Here is a 17,220-nt window from a genome sequence, read left to right as displayed (position 1 = left end):
AACGAGTGCTTAAATCCGAAGTCAGTTGTTCTGATTCACTGCTTACACTGATGGTGTGAGGTGTACGGGTCACCTCTTACGATTATGTCTCCAATAGTACAGGTCGATGTGTTTTTTGTTTGGGTCATCAGTCCATAGACTAGCTTGATGCAGCTCTCCATGCCACTCTATCCTTTTCATTTCTACATAACTACTGCATCATTTACCCTAATTAGTGTGTTATATTCATACCGCGGGTTACCCCTAGCGTTTTTACCGCCTACACTTTCCTCAGCAAGTAACTGGAAAAAGCCTGGGTGTCTTAAAATGTGTCCTGTCATTCTGTCTATATATATTTTTTATTTCCTCTCGTTGGACTGGAATTTCTTTTCCAAATTCCTCCTTGATTTCCTTTAACGCCTGTTCTTTGTAAGCACTGAAGATGATAGGGGACAAAACAGCAGCCTTGCCTCACTCCTTTCGGTATTGCTGCTGCTTTTTCATATCCTTCAATTCTTATCACTGCTGGTGATATTTGTACAAGTTGTAGATAATTCTCCTTTCTCAGTATCTGATCCCGATCGCCTTCAAAATCGTCCAATAGCTTGATTCAATCTGCATTGTCGAATGCCTTTTCTAGATCTACGAATGTCATGTACTTGGGCTTGTCTTTCTAATTCGATCCTCTAAGATCAGACGTAAAGTTAGGATTGCTTCACGTGTTCCTTTATTTCTTCTGAAGCCAAACTGACCGTCTTCCAACTCAGCTACAACTTTTCTTTCCATTCTTCTGTAAATAATACGTGTTAAATTTATGCAGGCGTGAGATACTAAACTAACTGTGTGGTAATTTTCACACTTGTCAGCACCTGCTTTCTTGGGAATATTGCTATTCGCTTTACGTCGCACCGACACACATAGGTCTTCCGGCGACGATGGGATAGGAAAGGCCGTGGCCTTAATTAAAGTACAGAGACCTGGTGTGAAAATGGTAAACCACCGAAAACCATCTTCAGGGCTGTCGACAGTGGGGTTCGAACCCACTATCTCCCGGATGCAAGCTCACAGCTGCGCGCCTCTAACCACATGGCCAACTGGCCCGGTTCTTGGGAATAGGTATAACATTCTGTCTAAAATCGGACGGCACTTCTATTTGAAACATCTTACACACTAAATGGAATAATCTCACCATGCTGGTTTCCCCTAAGGCGGTCAGTAATTCTCAGGATATGCCATCAGTTCCTTGTGCCTTGTTCCCGTTTAGGTCTCTGAAAGCTCTGTCGAATTTTGACCTCAAATTTGGGTCTCCCATTTCATCAGCATCAACAGTCTCTTCTTGGTCTAGAACCTTAGCATCTACTTTTTTCCGTTGATACAGTTGTAGAACATGTTCCTGTCATCATTCTCCTTGTGTTCATTCCCTAGAAGTGGTTTTCCATCTGAGCTCTTAATATTCATACACCTAGTTTTCCTTTCACCAAAGGTTTCCTTGATTTTCCTGTATGCAGCTGCTACAGCCATGCAACCTTCACCATCCTTGCATTTTTCTTTTAGCCATTCTTCCTTAGCTATCCTGCACTTCCTATCTACTCCATTCTTTAATGGCCTGTATTCTTTTATGCCCTCCTCATTTTTTGCATTCTTGTATTCATGATACAAAGCTAGAACAGGTCGATAATTTCAAATATTTAGGTTGTGTGTTCTCCCAGGATGGAAATATATAGTAAGTGAGATTGAATCAAGGTGTCGTAAAGCTAATGCAGTGAGCTCGCAGTTGCGATCAACAGTATTCTGTAAGAAGGAAGTCAGTTCCCAGACGAAACTATCTTTACATCGGTCTGTTTTCAGACCAACTTTGCTTTACGTGAGCGAAAGCTGGTTGGACTCAGGATATCTTATTCATAAGTTAGAATTAACAAACATGAAAGTAGCAAGAATGATTGCTGCTACAAACAGGTGGGGCAATGGCGGGAGGGTACTCGGAATGAGGAGATAAAGGCTAATTTAGGAATGAACTCGATGGATGAAGCTGTACACATAAACCGGCTTCGGTGGTGTGGTCATGTGAGGCGAATGGAGGAGAATAGGTTACCTAGGAGAATACTGGACCCTGTTATAGAGGGTAAGAGAAGTAGAGGTAGACCAAGACGACGATGGTTAGACTCAGTTTTTAACGATTTAAAGATAAGAGGTATAGAACTAAATGAGGCCACAACACTAGTTGCAAATCGAGGATTGTGGTGACGTTTAGTAAATTCACAGAGGCTTACAGACTGAACGCTGAAAGGCATAACAGTCTATAATGATAATGTATCGAATGTATGTATATGTTGTATTCGTGCCGTTCATCTAATTTTTTACGGCTGTCGAGTCTTTATCTATTGTGTTTCCTTCATTTCTTCATTTCGTCCTTATTCAACATATTCCTTGAAACACTCTCTCACACTTTTTTCTTTCAACTTACCTAGATCTCATCGTCTGGTATTTTTTTGTTAGTGGCTTTACGTCGCACCGACTCAGATTGGTCTTACGGCGACGATGGGAGAGGAAAGGCCTAGGAGTTGGAAGGAAGCGGCCGTGGCCTTAATTAACGTACAGAGACCTGGTGTGAAAATGGGAAACCACGGAAAACCATCTTCAGGGCTGCCGACAGTGGGATTCGAACCCACTATCTCCCGGATGCAAGCTCACAGCCGCGCGCCTCTATCCGCACGGCCACCTCGCCCGGTCTTCTTGTATTTAGCCCTTTCTTCAACTTCAGATGGCATTTCATGATTAAGTTGCGTGCATAATCCACGTCAACTCTTGGGAAGGTCTTGCAATCCAATACCTGGTTTATGAATCTCTGCCTAATCATAATGAAGTCTATTTGATACCTTCCTGTGTCTTGATAATTAAATATTAGGCCTTCCCTAAACTACCATTTCATCCGGTGTGAATCAAATTATTTATAGTCTAGATTGCAGTGCATTCCTAGACTGTACATACATACATACATACATACATACATACATACATACATACATACATACATACATACATACTGACAGACTGACAGACTGATGACGGAAAATGAATTATCGCATTTCCTTCTCACTTTGGTAGCGGCCGATACAGAATTACCATTCTTGTCTAATTCAGAACAATGTACAGACCAAAACTTATTTTATATACAGATTTGTGATTCGAAGCCCCGAATGTCCACGGTTAAATCTGTGTATCCTATTCACAAGGTCTAAAATCATCATAGGAATCTTCATCTTGTTCCCCACGAACCTACTACGCTGGCGTAGCAGGGGGAGAGGTGATACTCCCACGTAGCGCGTCCCAGGTGGCGGATAGGGGGTCCTAACCGGCTTGCCGGCGGACTTGAGGGAAATAAGATACCTCTCGCGGACCAACACAGTACCCCCTGCGGGTGGGGGACACACATGTAGAATACACCCGCGGTATCCCCTGCCTGTCGTAAGAGGCGACTACAAGGGGCGACCAAGGGATGATTGAATTAGAACCATGAAACTACTCTTGATTCGTACCATCATGCGGGGAACACCATTGTTTGCCTGTACATGCGAGTAGTATCACTAAATTTGTACGAAATAGGTTTGTGGTTAATAGCAGTAAAGAGGCTGGCCTGGGGGGTTTCCAGTATCCGTGCGTCGTACCCATGTGAGCAACACCGCGGGTCTGGGCGTAGCCTTTGAGTTGTACCGCTATATGAGCGGCACCGTGAGTCTGCGTTGCCTGTGATTAGTACCCACTATGTGAGGATCACCACGGGAATACCGGCGCCCGTGATTAGTACACCTAGGTGGGGAACCTTATCGGATTGCGTTGGCTCTGCGTGGCGTCATTGTGTGAGAAACACCATAGGTCTGCGTTCCCTGTACGAAGTGCAATCCTTGTGAGTAGTACCATCTTATGTGGAACACCGTGAGTCTTCGGTACTTTTGATTAGTACCCCAACATGACAAATTCCATGGTTCTACTTTAGTCGCGACATCTACCATTCTGTGGGGCCATAGACGTGGAGTGCACCCCTTCAGACATCAAGCATCATTGTGCTTTATAAGTGGTCCCTTGGTCAGTAATGCTATTATTTACGATCTTTTTTTGAGTCTGATTCACTGGTTTTTGTTTGTTTGTTTTTTGGTTTCTGGTTGAGTTCATCTCCATCCATTCATTCTTCATGGCATTTATTATTTTATTTTGGCCAGTGGATGAATTTGTACTTTTTGTTATTTCATTTCGTACCATTAGGGGCCGATGACCTCGGTGTTAGGCCCCTTTAAACAACAAACATCATCATCATCATCATCATCATCATCATCATCATCATCATATTCTTCTTCTTCTTCTTTTTCCTCTCCCGCATATGCGCATCCGCATGAGCTGAACCATGGTAGAACTATGCCGAGTAATATACAGTGACCCTTACACAGTACTGAAATATATGTAGAACTGACAAAGAAGTTACTCCACCGACCCGGACGGAGAGATAATTGAGGGCATCCGTAAAGATGGATCGGAATTGTGTAGGAGATGGATTACAGATACAGGACGTCAAAGGGATTCCGAGGGTGAGCTGTTATTTGATGATGAAATCCAGTAAAATGAAATAAACATGCCCGAAAGAAATGTCGGTGTGTTTACCAGTTGGATTAAATCATTGTTGTGAATAGAGGAAGATCAAGTAAACACTAAACGACTGTAAAATGTGTACAGATAAGTCTGCGGGAGATGTTTGTATTAACTGTGTTTCCACTTTCAGAACGAAAACGCATGTTCATAAAAACCAGAACACCTTAAAGGACTAGAAATAGGAAGTTCATATTCACAGGACATGTGGATTAGTATGTTCTAAGGAAATGATTAGCATTTGGACCATATCGGCCCTCAGGTTCGAAGTCCACATCGATATCTCGGCACACCATACCGACTGGTAAAATGTGCCTGCAGCTCTCGTTGTCGCCATAAACCGAAGGTAATAGATCAGTGTGAGTTAAGCTGACGTGCCGGATGCCTCGCAGACGTATGCGAGAACCGTACATTTAAATGAGTGAGTTTGAAAGAGGGCACACATTATGGGCATGAGAGAACGTGATGCATCCATTCGGGAAATTTCTGTTCGTGTGGGACGAAGTGTGTCGGCAATGCAACGGGTGAGTACAGAATGGTTCACAGAAGGTCGTAGAACACGACGAGTTGGGTCTGGTCGCATCACCCAGACCACCCCCCGAGAAGTTCGACACCTCATCCGAATGGCATTGCAGGACAGATCTAGGTCCTCCTCGGCTCTGGCGCAACAGTGGAACACATCATACACCATCAGGAGTGACAGTCCGTCGCCGTTTATTACGGTCTGGGTTACCGGCGCATCCACTTCTCCGCCTACCTTTGACTAATGTGCATAAACATGCTAGACTGCAATGGTGTATGGAACGACGTCACTGGGGACAGGAATGGAAGCGGATTGTGTTTTCGGACGAATTCAGATTCTGTTTGTTTGAAAATCATGGCCGTATTTTGGTTCGCCGCGGACAAGGGGAGAGGCATCACATTGACTGCATTCGCACATGACATTCAGCGCCAACTCAAGGCCTTATTGGGTACAACCACAAATCACAGCTGGTGCGTGTCCAGCGCACTGTGACCAGTTTGACCTACGTGAATGACATCCTGTGACCCGTAGCCATACCCTTTCTGCACGACATCCCATACACCATATTTCAGCACGACAATGGGCGACCACATGTTGCTGCACGAACACATGCCTTCTTGTTGTCACAGAATGTCAGACTGTCGCCCTGGCCCACTCGATCACCGTACTTGTTGCCAGTCTGTGGGGTATGGTGAACCGATGGGTGCGGTGCTGTGACCCAATACCAACCACCAAAGATGAACTGTGGAACCAGGTGAATGCAGCATGAATGGTTATACTCCAGGACGACATTCGCGCCTTATACGCGTCGATGCTATCACACACGGTACAAGTTAACAGTGCCCGTGGAGGACCCAGTACCTACTACGCAACAGGACATGTTCCGAACCTAGGTTACTGAAATGCTAATTGCTTCTGCAGAACATACTAATGAACATGTCATGTGAATATGAATTTTCTATCTCTAGTCTTTCTGTGTGTTCTGTATTTTTTTAATAACATGGCGTTCATAGTATTATTAAATCATTTAATAAATGAGTTTATGTTGATTCTTAAAATTGTTGTCATAAGATTCAATGTCCGACTCGTTGGCTGAATGGTCAGCGTACTGACCTTCGGTTCAGAGGGTCCCGGGTTCGATTCGCGGCCGGGTCGGGGATTTTAATCGCTTCTGATTAATTCTTCTGGCTCGGGGACTGGGTGTTTGTGTCCGTCCCAACACTCTCCTCTTCATATTCACACAACACACTACACTACCAACCACCACAGAAACACGCAATAGTGATTACATCCCTCCATAGAGGGTTGGCGTCAGGAAGGGCATCCGGCCGTAAAACAGGGCCAAATCCACATGTGCGACACAGATCGCACCCGCGACCCCACGGGTGTGGGAAAAGCGGTAGGAAAACAAACGTTGTCATAAGATTCAATCTCGTGTCTCGTTTACTCTCAGATGTCTTCGACATAGTAAGGCATACACCGGTATTCGATTCCTTCTATCGGAAGCAGCTCAGCGTAAAGACATTCGTATCATACAGATCCTGTACTGGTGTTGGAGAGCTGCGGTGAACATGAGTTGAACAAGTTGTTCTTCAAGTGTCATATCGAGTACCCTCGCCATTGGCAATTACCCTATTGGAAGTACAATAAAAAATTAGGCTACAGTCTGTATCAACACAATTTAAAATATTTTGTTATAATCGGTTGTAATCGTCTTGATATTTACACGTAACATTTTAAAACATTCACCTAGAATGAGTCGTTGAATAAAACAGCGTTGGCGACCAGTTCGGTTTAATCTGACAATAGAAGACTGGTCGGACAAAGCGTGAGTCAACTATTACACTGGAACTGTATGATAGATGCATACTGTTCGTTCCATTGTGTTGTTTCTGTTTGGGTGACCTAATTTCAATTCCTCGGGAGCCAGGGTTATGAAAGGTACACCAGACTTTAAAATAGGGGACTTATACCTGCCGGTTTTGTGAAGTGGGTATTGAAAGGTCCCGGACGAAGAGCATAATCAAAAGACTAAAAAATTAACGAAGCAGTTTGATTAGTTCTTCGTCAGTGATCATGTCCAGTCACCTGAAAAATAAACTATTTGTTTCTGAGGCTAATTTGTGATGAGAGGTCAGGACGAATATCAACCTACGTGATTTATTGCGCCGGTACCTTTGTGCTGTATGAGTCTTTTTAAATACTATTTCTCTTTGCCTTTTTCTTTTCTTTCTCTAAATTCTACGGCCCTCGTTCTTGAAAGATTGTGACATTTCCTTTCCCTTTGCAGCTCATGTCAGAGAGTAGTAATAGTAGAAATACCATGTTTCGGATTGTTCGCAGGTCCTGGTATAACACCGGATGTCCTTGCCTCCACCACGTTATGGTTATAGTGAAAATTCCCTGTAATGCAATCCCCCAGGTTAGATTGCTTGTCTTTGGAATAATGCGTACAATAGAAAGGTTATATTTGAGATTTTTTTTTTTTTTTTTGCAATAGGCTACATAGATTTAATCATGACTTGTTATACCTATACAATTGCCGTGAAATACGTCTTTCATTTGTAAGGTTTTTATTATGTGTGTCTAGTTCGGTAGAACCTACGTCAAAATTTTTTGGCCTGTTTAATGCAAGTCTAATGACATCCTATCGCTGTTAACTTAACGGACCTTATTCTTACATTTGAGAAATAGAATAATTCTTTCCCTCGTTTGACATTTCAGGAATGAATGCTCTCTCTTATCTGTTGTTCAGTTGTCTCGTCCATATTTTCCGATCTAGTCACGAGGTGTCGATTCAAATAATCCAGAAGTATAAGCGTGTCATTACCACTCATTTTTATTTTTATTTTTATTTTACTTAAATTCATTCTAGTTACGGTTTACTATGATGTACTTCTGACTCTCGGAAGGTTATCATTGTCTAATTGTAGTATTTCAAGTGCTTGCAGCACATGTTTCATTCTGTTATCAGGTCCCATACTTCTCTAGTCATTTATGTTACAGCAGAACGAGTTGTACGAGCGTTGCTTATTGGGACATATTCACTTGGAAGGGTTAGGATCTGCCCATTGAACAATGCTTTCTTTCTTAATTGCGTAATTCAAATGTGCATATTGTCCTGGAATTATTGCATCCTCTTCAAAGAAAGTGGTCACATTCTTCAAGTCTCGAAAAGTAACTGTTTCAAGTCTACATTTGGATCATTTTGTTGAATGTGCTACATACATTTTGTCATGATGCGGTAGACCTCTACTATTGCCGTGATTTTCAGGTGCTGATAATAGCCTGTCGAAAATTATTGATTGAATTCGTTAAGGCACTTAATATCAGACTTCTGTCGTTTAACTGAAGTTGGTGGAATCCGTGGCCTGCTTGTTGGTTCAATCAGTGTTCGTGGTTCAGCAGGTGATGCGCCTTGCCTTGCCTTGCCTTCCCTTTCTTGTGGCGGGGGTATTACCACGCCTACCTCCAACCAGCCGGCTTTTTAAATTCACCACCTCATGGTTCATGATCTGGCATTAGAATCTTTAATTAATGGTATCAACAACAACAATACAAATGTGTATTAACGAATAGTATATTGAGCCAGTCGCTTGGAATGAATTGGAAGTGGGGAGGTATTTCTTCTCGTCCTCTCCTTTCTGTACACGTACCACCGAATTGTTTTTAAATCATTTGCTTTAAATCGCAACCTATAGTACTAAAGGGAAGCTGTAAAGCTATCAGACTTTGAGCAGGCGAGTGCTAATATTTTCATATTGCAGGGTTTTAATAGTCTTATCTGTTTCGAGTAATGGGTATGAATAGGTTTAAGTACCCATTTCACTCAGTGAGTGCAATAAGTATTATTACCATTATCATTATTATGTATGAGTGATTTTTTTTGTGTAATTTTTCTGTGGGCTGACTTGTTTATCCTGGGAGCCTGGACGGACATAACAAAATCCATTTCGCCTGACTCATAACACGAGATATTGTGTGAAGCATTGTACAGGAAATAGGTATCAACTGACTGCTCATTGCTTTACACTTACTAGAATTGTCCATTCATTTGTAGTGAATAAAAGCAAAATCAAGGTCATTTCCGTACAGGGCATGAAGGCCCTTGGAGGGATGGAAGGTAAATGGTTCCATTATCCGTAACCTCAGCACTTGATGGGATAGAGTGATTAGTTCTACGTCCGGCCACCTTTGTCCCGAGAAATTAACTTTGCATTCAGTTTTGGTGTAGGCTGAGTGAACATCAGGGCCGTGTGCACCTCTGGAAGTGGAAATTTCGTTTCTTAACTTGTCTTTCGATTTCCTGACGGGGAATCAAACCGAAGTCCTTCTGGGCGAACCAAGCATTATTTTGCCGCCTCGGCCAGGGAGCCCCTCGCTTGCAGTGAGTCCGTAATCAAAATCGTGAAATCCTTTTTTTATTGAAAACATATTGCAGTTTTCTTCGTGTTTATGGTTAAAAAAAACTTGTATGGTCTGTAGTTGAATCCATTTAAGTGTAATGCTTGTTGCTCACGGTAAAATTTTCTGTCAAATTTATTGTACAATAATTTAATTTTATAAAATTTCTGTTGCTCACGGTCAAATTCAAGTTTTATAAAACATTTGATAAAACTTTTCATAAAATAGGACATGTTCTATTCCGTAAAATTAATTTTACGAAACGCACCAATCAGCGAAGCTGACATCACGATGATGGTGGCGCTTCGTCGTGAGGAGATTGTGAAGCTCAGTTGTAAACAAACACTTCTTTCTAAAATGGCAGGACCTGGGTGGATTGAGGAAGCTGTTAGTGTTTTACTGGACGAATACCAGATATATCCTTGTTTGTACGAAGTTAAAACGCTACTTTACAGTAACAGAAATGCAAGAAGATAGGCAGAAAATACAATCGCCGAATTCCTACATGAATGCTGGTCTTCCTAACCTCAACTAATTTTCAACTAAGGACAGCAGTCCTCTACCTTCTTCTCTTCTTTTGATGCAGTCCCAGGTCCAGAATTTCCTGGCATTTTTCTTCCTTTTTACCATTGTACAGCATATAATTGCAGGTAAAGCAGCAAGATTTGCTTTGTTTGTTGGAGCCATACTCTCACACACACTAAGTTGAACAGCTAATCCTTGGTTTAAAAGTTTATCAATAGATGGCAGCACATGCACATCATAGTTCAGAAGTGCGTTCATAGATGGCCATCCTGATGCTTCCACGGATTTTATAATATAATTTTACCGTGACCAACACAACTTGTTTTCAACATTTTTTTATAAAATTAATTGTACAACAAATTTTACAAAACGTTTTACCGTGAGCAATAGGCATAAGGAAAAGAAAGGTTACCAGAATAAATAGTGAAAGAGGTACTTTATGAATGGAACTCGTGGCGCTTCTCTTGTGTACCTGCACTCTAATTTGGTGTGCACAAACTTCACGTATGTTTGGTGTTGTAGTTGCAAAACATTCAGCACAGTGTGTAGCAACACGTTGCAGTATCACTCTTGACGTTGCAGTATCACTCTTTTAAATTTTCCTGTTAGATTTTCTTTGGCCGTTGCCGCGCTGAGTAGCTCAGACGGTAGAGCGTTGGTGTTCTGAGCTCAAGTTTTCGGGTTCGATCCCTGCTTAGGCCGATATTATTTGAAGATGTTCAAACACGTCAGTCTACGGTCACATACGGTACGTGGGACAACATTCCGGCATCTCGGCGTCTCCGAAAGTCGTAAAAGCAGTGGGTGGGACCTGTAACACTATTATTACTCTTGCGATCTTCCGAGTATGATATTAACGGATTACATTGTAGAGAATGTGGCCCCAGAGACGTAGCTTTGTTGGCATTGCCACCAGATTGTTATGAAAGCGGTCACGATTTCACTATTTGATAATGGACGTGGAACGTAAATATTATAGTCCTTTGGTTGATAGTCACGATATTTATTGTCGCTGTCCGATTCCTTGGCTGAATGGTTAGCATATTGGTTTTTGGTCCTCGGGACTTCGAGTTTGATTCTCGGCCGGCCCGGGGATTTTAATTACCTTGTCTAGGGTACTTGGTGTTTGTGCTTTCGCAAGCATTCCTACAACTCATACGCAACACTATCCTCCGCTACACGAATAGGCAGTTTCCTATACATATGCTCACCCTCGTCGGAGTAGACTAGGGTAGACCAGCAACACTATACAGTCTGTTGTGAGTGCTTCCTTAGAGCGACTGTCTACTGTTCACTTCGGCAACGTCATGCTTGAACAACAGCCATACAGGAATTTCCAAAACAACCTTCAGAAAAGCCTGCAAAAAGGGCTAGGTAACTAACCCTTAAGAATCCTTTTTGCCTTTTTTACAAGATTATGCAGATTACAGTGGATCTCAATGTTTCCATTTGTTATCTTGACTTTCCTGCCTTAACATTATATATATGCATTTATTACGTTCAGAATAAACAGTGAAGTCCTGAGATGTAACTTTTGGCTTCCAAGAAGAAATGAGGTTACTGGAGCAACTTGAATGTTTGGGCGAATTAGAGATATGTGAGCACAGGGAGTGGAACCAATGCCTCTAGTCACCAGGTAAGAAGCGTGGGAACTGGTAAACATGTAGCAATGTTCGGTGCAGCCCGTGGGAACCTGGGAGGATGTAACTGGCAGTGGTGCAGTCCCATTGTCCGCACCACGCCGGTAACGGAATGGGCCTCGCGCTCATTGGCTGAAGCTTCCGCACCTGGCAGCCGGGCGGCGGTGGCGACAGCTGGCCGCTCTGTTGCCACATCGCAGTAACCACGAGGTCAGTCGCCTACCACCGTACTGAGTGATGTATTGCACCTTACAGCTGAGAGCTTCCATGGGACACACTGATTCGGTCTTCCTTTGACGTCACAGGTGCCCACATCTGAATTCGGTCACGATTAAGTAGGCCATTGTGTACAAGCTCTGCTTTTCCTAGGAAAATGTGCCCTCTATTAATGGAGTTTCAACCTGGGAGGTTAAATTTCCTCGTTCACAGCTATACCAATGTTTGTTGTGTTTATTAAAATATGTTTGTTGAATAATAGAATATATATTAACCACTCTGCTCTCCCTTCAAATCGCATAAATCTTTCGTCTTTTACTGAAGATTTCTGTGGAAGGGAACTTTTAATGAGTCTCAAGCTCGGGTGATATTTCCTTTTGGCCTTCGATAACTACTCAGAAAGGTATGATTGATTGGTGTAATTTTGTGGTATATTCGTAGTTGGTAAGATCTCTCCCGTTGTCCGCTTCCCCCAAATCCCTCCTCACGTTTGGCTGTAAGCTCTTAGCTACTTTTTTTCTGAAAAGCGTGCTTGAAATGGCGTGTGTTTGTGTAAGGAAAAAGTAACAGAGTTCCGAATAAGATGACAATTTCAGCAGCGTACGATAATATCCGCAAATATACCTTGTACATGATTATATATGATCTGAAAATCACATACTGTCTAATAATTATAAACTGTTCCTAAGGCATTCCTAGCAGTCCAAATGTGTCCTACTTTAACTTATCGCTATTGCCTCCTATCCTCACATTCCAGAACTTGGAGGCTGTAAACGGTCCTGCGTTTGAGCGTCCCACTTAGGAGTGCGAAAGACCGTTGCTGTAATGATGCTAATTGATATTTGTGAAAGTGTAGAGAATGTACGGAATTAGCGTTATCGATGGAAAACATATGTTGTACAAGTAAAATAATCGTGTATATTGATTTTTTATTTGGGCTTTCCCCAACTGCATATTGCTCCCGAGGACAAAGTATACAAAAAGACAAGATGAATATTACAAGTAATTGTGAGTTGGTTAGCACATTTAACATGCTGTATTTTGATATAGGTGTTGTTTTCCATTGGGAACCTGAAATATTTGTCCCAAATGAGTAAATTTATAACACCAACTATATTGGTATACTCTATGTTGTTATATTAAAAGGTTTGGGAGACATGGTTCGTCAGGATTTGGATAGCATACTTCAAAGCAGACACTGCAATTTCTTTTATTAATGCCTGATTGAGGGTAAATTATCTGGAGAGATGGACGAAAAAGAGAAGAATGGTTCCTCTAGCGCCAACCATTAATCCTATGACTTCGATATCATCCAGCTGGTATTCTTGGTGATAGAATGGGATGGTTGGTTCTTATGTTATTTTCTTTTCCTCTTGTACCGCATTGGGTTGTGTTTTGGATGTCTCGAATTTTCTGAACATGAAACAAGTTACAGGGCACGCCGCTTATTACGATCACTTCGGGATGTAGATAAGCTGATAATATTAACCTATTGTTAACAATGACCGAAAATTCAAAAATGAAAGTTATTCACACATGTAAGTTAATACACCATAATGAATCATTGAACCACTCTTATTAAGCTGCATCTTAACAGTCACTGACCGGCGAGTTGGCCGTGCGGTTAGGGGCGCGCAGCTGTGAGCGAGCATCCGGGAGATAGTGGGTTCAAACCCCACTGTCGGCAGGCCTGAAGATGGTTTTCCGTGGTTTCCCATTTTCACACCAGGCAAATGCTGGGACGGTACCTTAATTAAGGCCTCGGCCGCTTCCTTTCCATTGCTAGGCCTTTCCTATCCCATTGTCGCCATAAGACCTAGCTGTGTCGGTGCGACGTAAAGCAAATAGCAAAAGTAACAGTCCCTGATACCCTTTTATCTCCGCTTTTCCGGCGTGTATAAAAATATAATACTCTAAACATCGGTGAAACAATGAACTACCTGTATAATTACTATTTTAAGCTCCAAGTTAACAGTGCATTTTCAATCATTCAACATGTACGTAATTTTTGTTTCCTTTCTGATTTTCCGTTGGAGAATTTCGTATTCGTATGCTTTTGGAACGTTACTGACCTGTTCTGAGCACCCCGTCACAAAACATTATTGTCTGCTATGTCTCAGCATTCGTCGGAAGTATCTGCATTTCGGTAGCATCCTCAGCTTCTACTTATAGTTCGTCTTTGATGTATAAGTCTTTTCGTTTTACAATAGCCGTCACTGCACTGCAACACCGGAAACTTCAATCAAAAGCGGTAGCATGTCTGTATAGTATAAAAGAGAAAGCTATGGAATACCTCCCCCTGCATCTGGTCATCATTTGGGAAAGAACGCCGTAAAATTGAAACTTTCGATGCATAATAAACAACTTCGAAACAGATGTTATCGTAATAAGAGCTACTATGATGATATAAACCGGTATGAACAGAGTTTTTCCAATGTATTAGTATTATTCTGTACTGGACTTAATAAAAGGGATAACATGACCAGCGGATCATAACGTCTGGGATTATAATAAGCAGCGTTCACTGAATTATATTTTACAGAAAAGTACTTTTCGTATATCCCTTCACACATATATCTTCCTGATAGATTGTTCTGCCTCGTAAGCGTTCACTCTGCAAGCTTTTGTGAATTAACTATGCCCCTCTTCAGTTTCTAACTAGCTCTGCAACCTCGTTTAGTTTTAAAATTATTTTTCTTCAAATCATTAATGAGCCTAACCATCAACGCCTGGGTCTCCCTCTGCTTCACTTATCGTTCGAGGCCGAGTCCACTATTCTAGATAACCTCACATAGTCCGACCACCAGCGTCGGTTTATATTCACAGCTTCACCCTTAGAGTTTATTTCTAATACAGCCTTTATCTCATTCTGAGTACTCTCCTACCATTGTTCCCACTTGTTTGTACTAACAGGTTTTTATGAGTAAGGAATCCTGAGTCTAGATTACAACAAAGTCAGCCTGATGGATAGTTAATTTCGTCCGAGAACTCGCTTCTTTCTTACAGAATACCGTTCGTTACAACTGCGAGCTCACTGCATCTGTTTTGCTACACGTTGATTCATTTCACTTACTCTACTACTATCCTAGAAATACCGTAATTTAACATAATTTTGGATTTCTGAATTCTAATTCCATTATTCAGTATGAAACATCATACAAATAAATATTGGTACTGTTCCCGTTACATAACAAAATATATTTTTTTTAAATTTGGCTTTCTCCTGAGGTTTGAAACTCTTTTTTTAAAATCCGTATTTTATAACTTCTTTCCGTTTAGTATTTATAAGAAGTTGTATTTCACTTACACTTGAACAAGAGCCTTCACTACGATAGAACGGAGTGGTATAATATTACGAGACATTACTAAATACATCCGCACTTCACTCACAAATCATAATGTAGGAACAAATTGCTTCCAATTCGTAAGATCACAGTGTAAACAAAAATCTGTATGGTCGACTAATACCTGTTGTAAATTATACTGACAGTGAGGTCTAAGATTGTCGAATTTTCTAGTTTCCATATCTCCTTTCACCCAAATCAAATGTTTAATGTTTGAGTTCTGTATTCGTCTTTTTTTTTTTACCATTTTCAATGTTAAAGCATGTATATGACTCATTTTTCGTAAACTTTTGACCTTTGTTACACACACAGAGAGAGAGAGAGAGAGAGAGAGAGAGAGAGAGAGATTTGAAGTGGAAAATAAATTTACTGAATGGAAACAACTAGATCGTCAGTTTTTCGAGTGTTGGTAGTAATATAAGATTAGGTTTTAGTGAACCGAATTCATTGTCCTAGAAGAGAGTTCAGTCACAGTCAAGATACTTCTCCATTTGGCGGGTCGTAGATCCTCGGCGAGCTACAACTCGTATGAGCACTAGGGAAAAGTTGTCAACAACCAACCAGCTGGAGCTATTGAAAGCTAATCTGGCACACACAACCATAGAGGAACACTACGAAAGTTTCCTCATGGAAAGCTCATTTAGTAGCGTCAATCCGAACGAGTTTGTGGGAGTAGTCAACACTTCTTGAAGGTGGCGACGGTTATATATGTGCGATTCATACTGTTTGTCGTTAGAGCCTCTGAAATTGCGGATGACTGCTGGATGATTGCTGTTCAGCGAAGTGTAGACCCAGTGAAAAAACATGTGCAAAAGCGTTCGTAATAGCAGTACTGCAACAAACGTTTTCTCTCCCTTGAATACATTTGTTTGTAAGCTGCATAAACAGTGTACGAGTAATTCATTTTGATTAAAAATGCAGCTTCAGTGTATCCGTAGTATTCACGCAAGGCCACGAAGAGAATTATCTCGTTACATTTCCCCGTCATATGACCATCGCCACTAACACACCACTGTTCCATCTTATGGCAAGAGGGGCGTTGGGGGAAGTGGGGTGGGGCATAGATCTTTTTTATCCAAAATTTTATCCACGGTACTAGTTTCATAATTTAGCCATCATGCGGTATGTTCGTAGTGGGACTATGTCGACTTCTATAAGAGATCACTTGATGATGGTGATTGCTGTTAGAGCGTTGGCGCTCTGAGCCGTAGAACTCGAGAAGAAATACTCATTGGAAAACATATTACAGATTTTGTCGTATTTCTGCGAGAAAACATGCACGATCGTTTATTTAATAAATTTAATACGGTGTTGAGGGGAAAAAAGAGTGTAAGAGGTACATAAGTAGAACTCATGACGTGCATTCACTTCTTTGATATGTACAAACTTTATGTATATTTGGTTTTCTTGCAAAACAACCATTCAACACTGTGTAGGGAAGAGTGCAGAATTCCTCTTTTTAGTTTTCCTGTGTGATTTCCCTTGACCATCTCTTCTATTGGCGGGCTTGATCCCTGCTCTGTCCGGTGGTATTTAAAGATGCTCAAATACGTCAGGCTCGGGTAGGCAGATTTACGGACTCTTAAAAAGAACTCGTGCTAGATGAAATTTCGACATTTCTGCGTTTCCGATAACCTTTAAAAGTAGTGGAACGTAAAACCAGTATTATTATTATTATTATTATTATTATTATTATTATTATTATTATTATTCGAGAGGGGCCACTCCTTTCTCCTTTCTTATCCGTGTTGGACATATAGAGGTTAACTTTCCCGTAATATGATGGGGCCGTAAACCAGGGTCAAGCACAACTGAAAAGTTGTTCGTAAGTCTGAGAGTTTCTCAGTCGTGCAGAATGCAACCCTCCTATGCCATCGTTTGATTTCGGTTTTTAAATGAAGGCTGTGCATATTCACAGCTTTTCGATGATCTATTCCACAAACATACCTTG

The 17,220-nt window shown here is 41.5% G+C and overlaps 1 pseudogene; it reads left to right on the top strand.

The window, feature by feature from the left end:
• Positions 1-12,199: 12,199 nt before the first annotated feature.
• LOC136875152 (U5 spliceosomal RNA) lies at positions 12,200-12,327 on the top strand (annotated as a pseudogene).
• The last annotated feature ends 4,893 nt before the right edge of the window (positions 12,328-17,220 follow it).

The sequence above is a fragment of the Anabrus simplex genome, chromosome 5 (genome assembly GCF_040414725.1).
Source record: "Anabrus simplex isolate iqAnaSimp1 chromosome 5, ASM4041472v1, whole genome shotgun sequence".
Lineage (NCBI taxonomy): Eukaryota > Metazoa > Arthropoda > Insecta > Orthoptera > Tettigoniidae > Anabrus > Anabrus simplex.
Note: the sequence above shows the minus strand (reverse complement) of the source record. Positions and strands in the feature narration are given on the sequence as shown.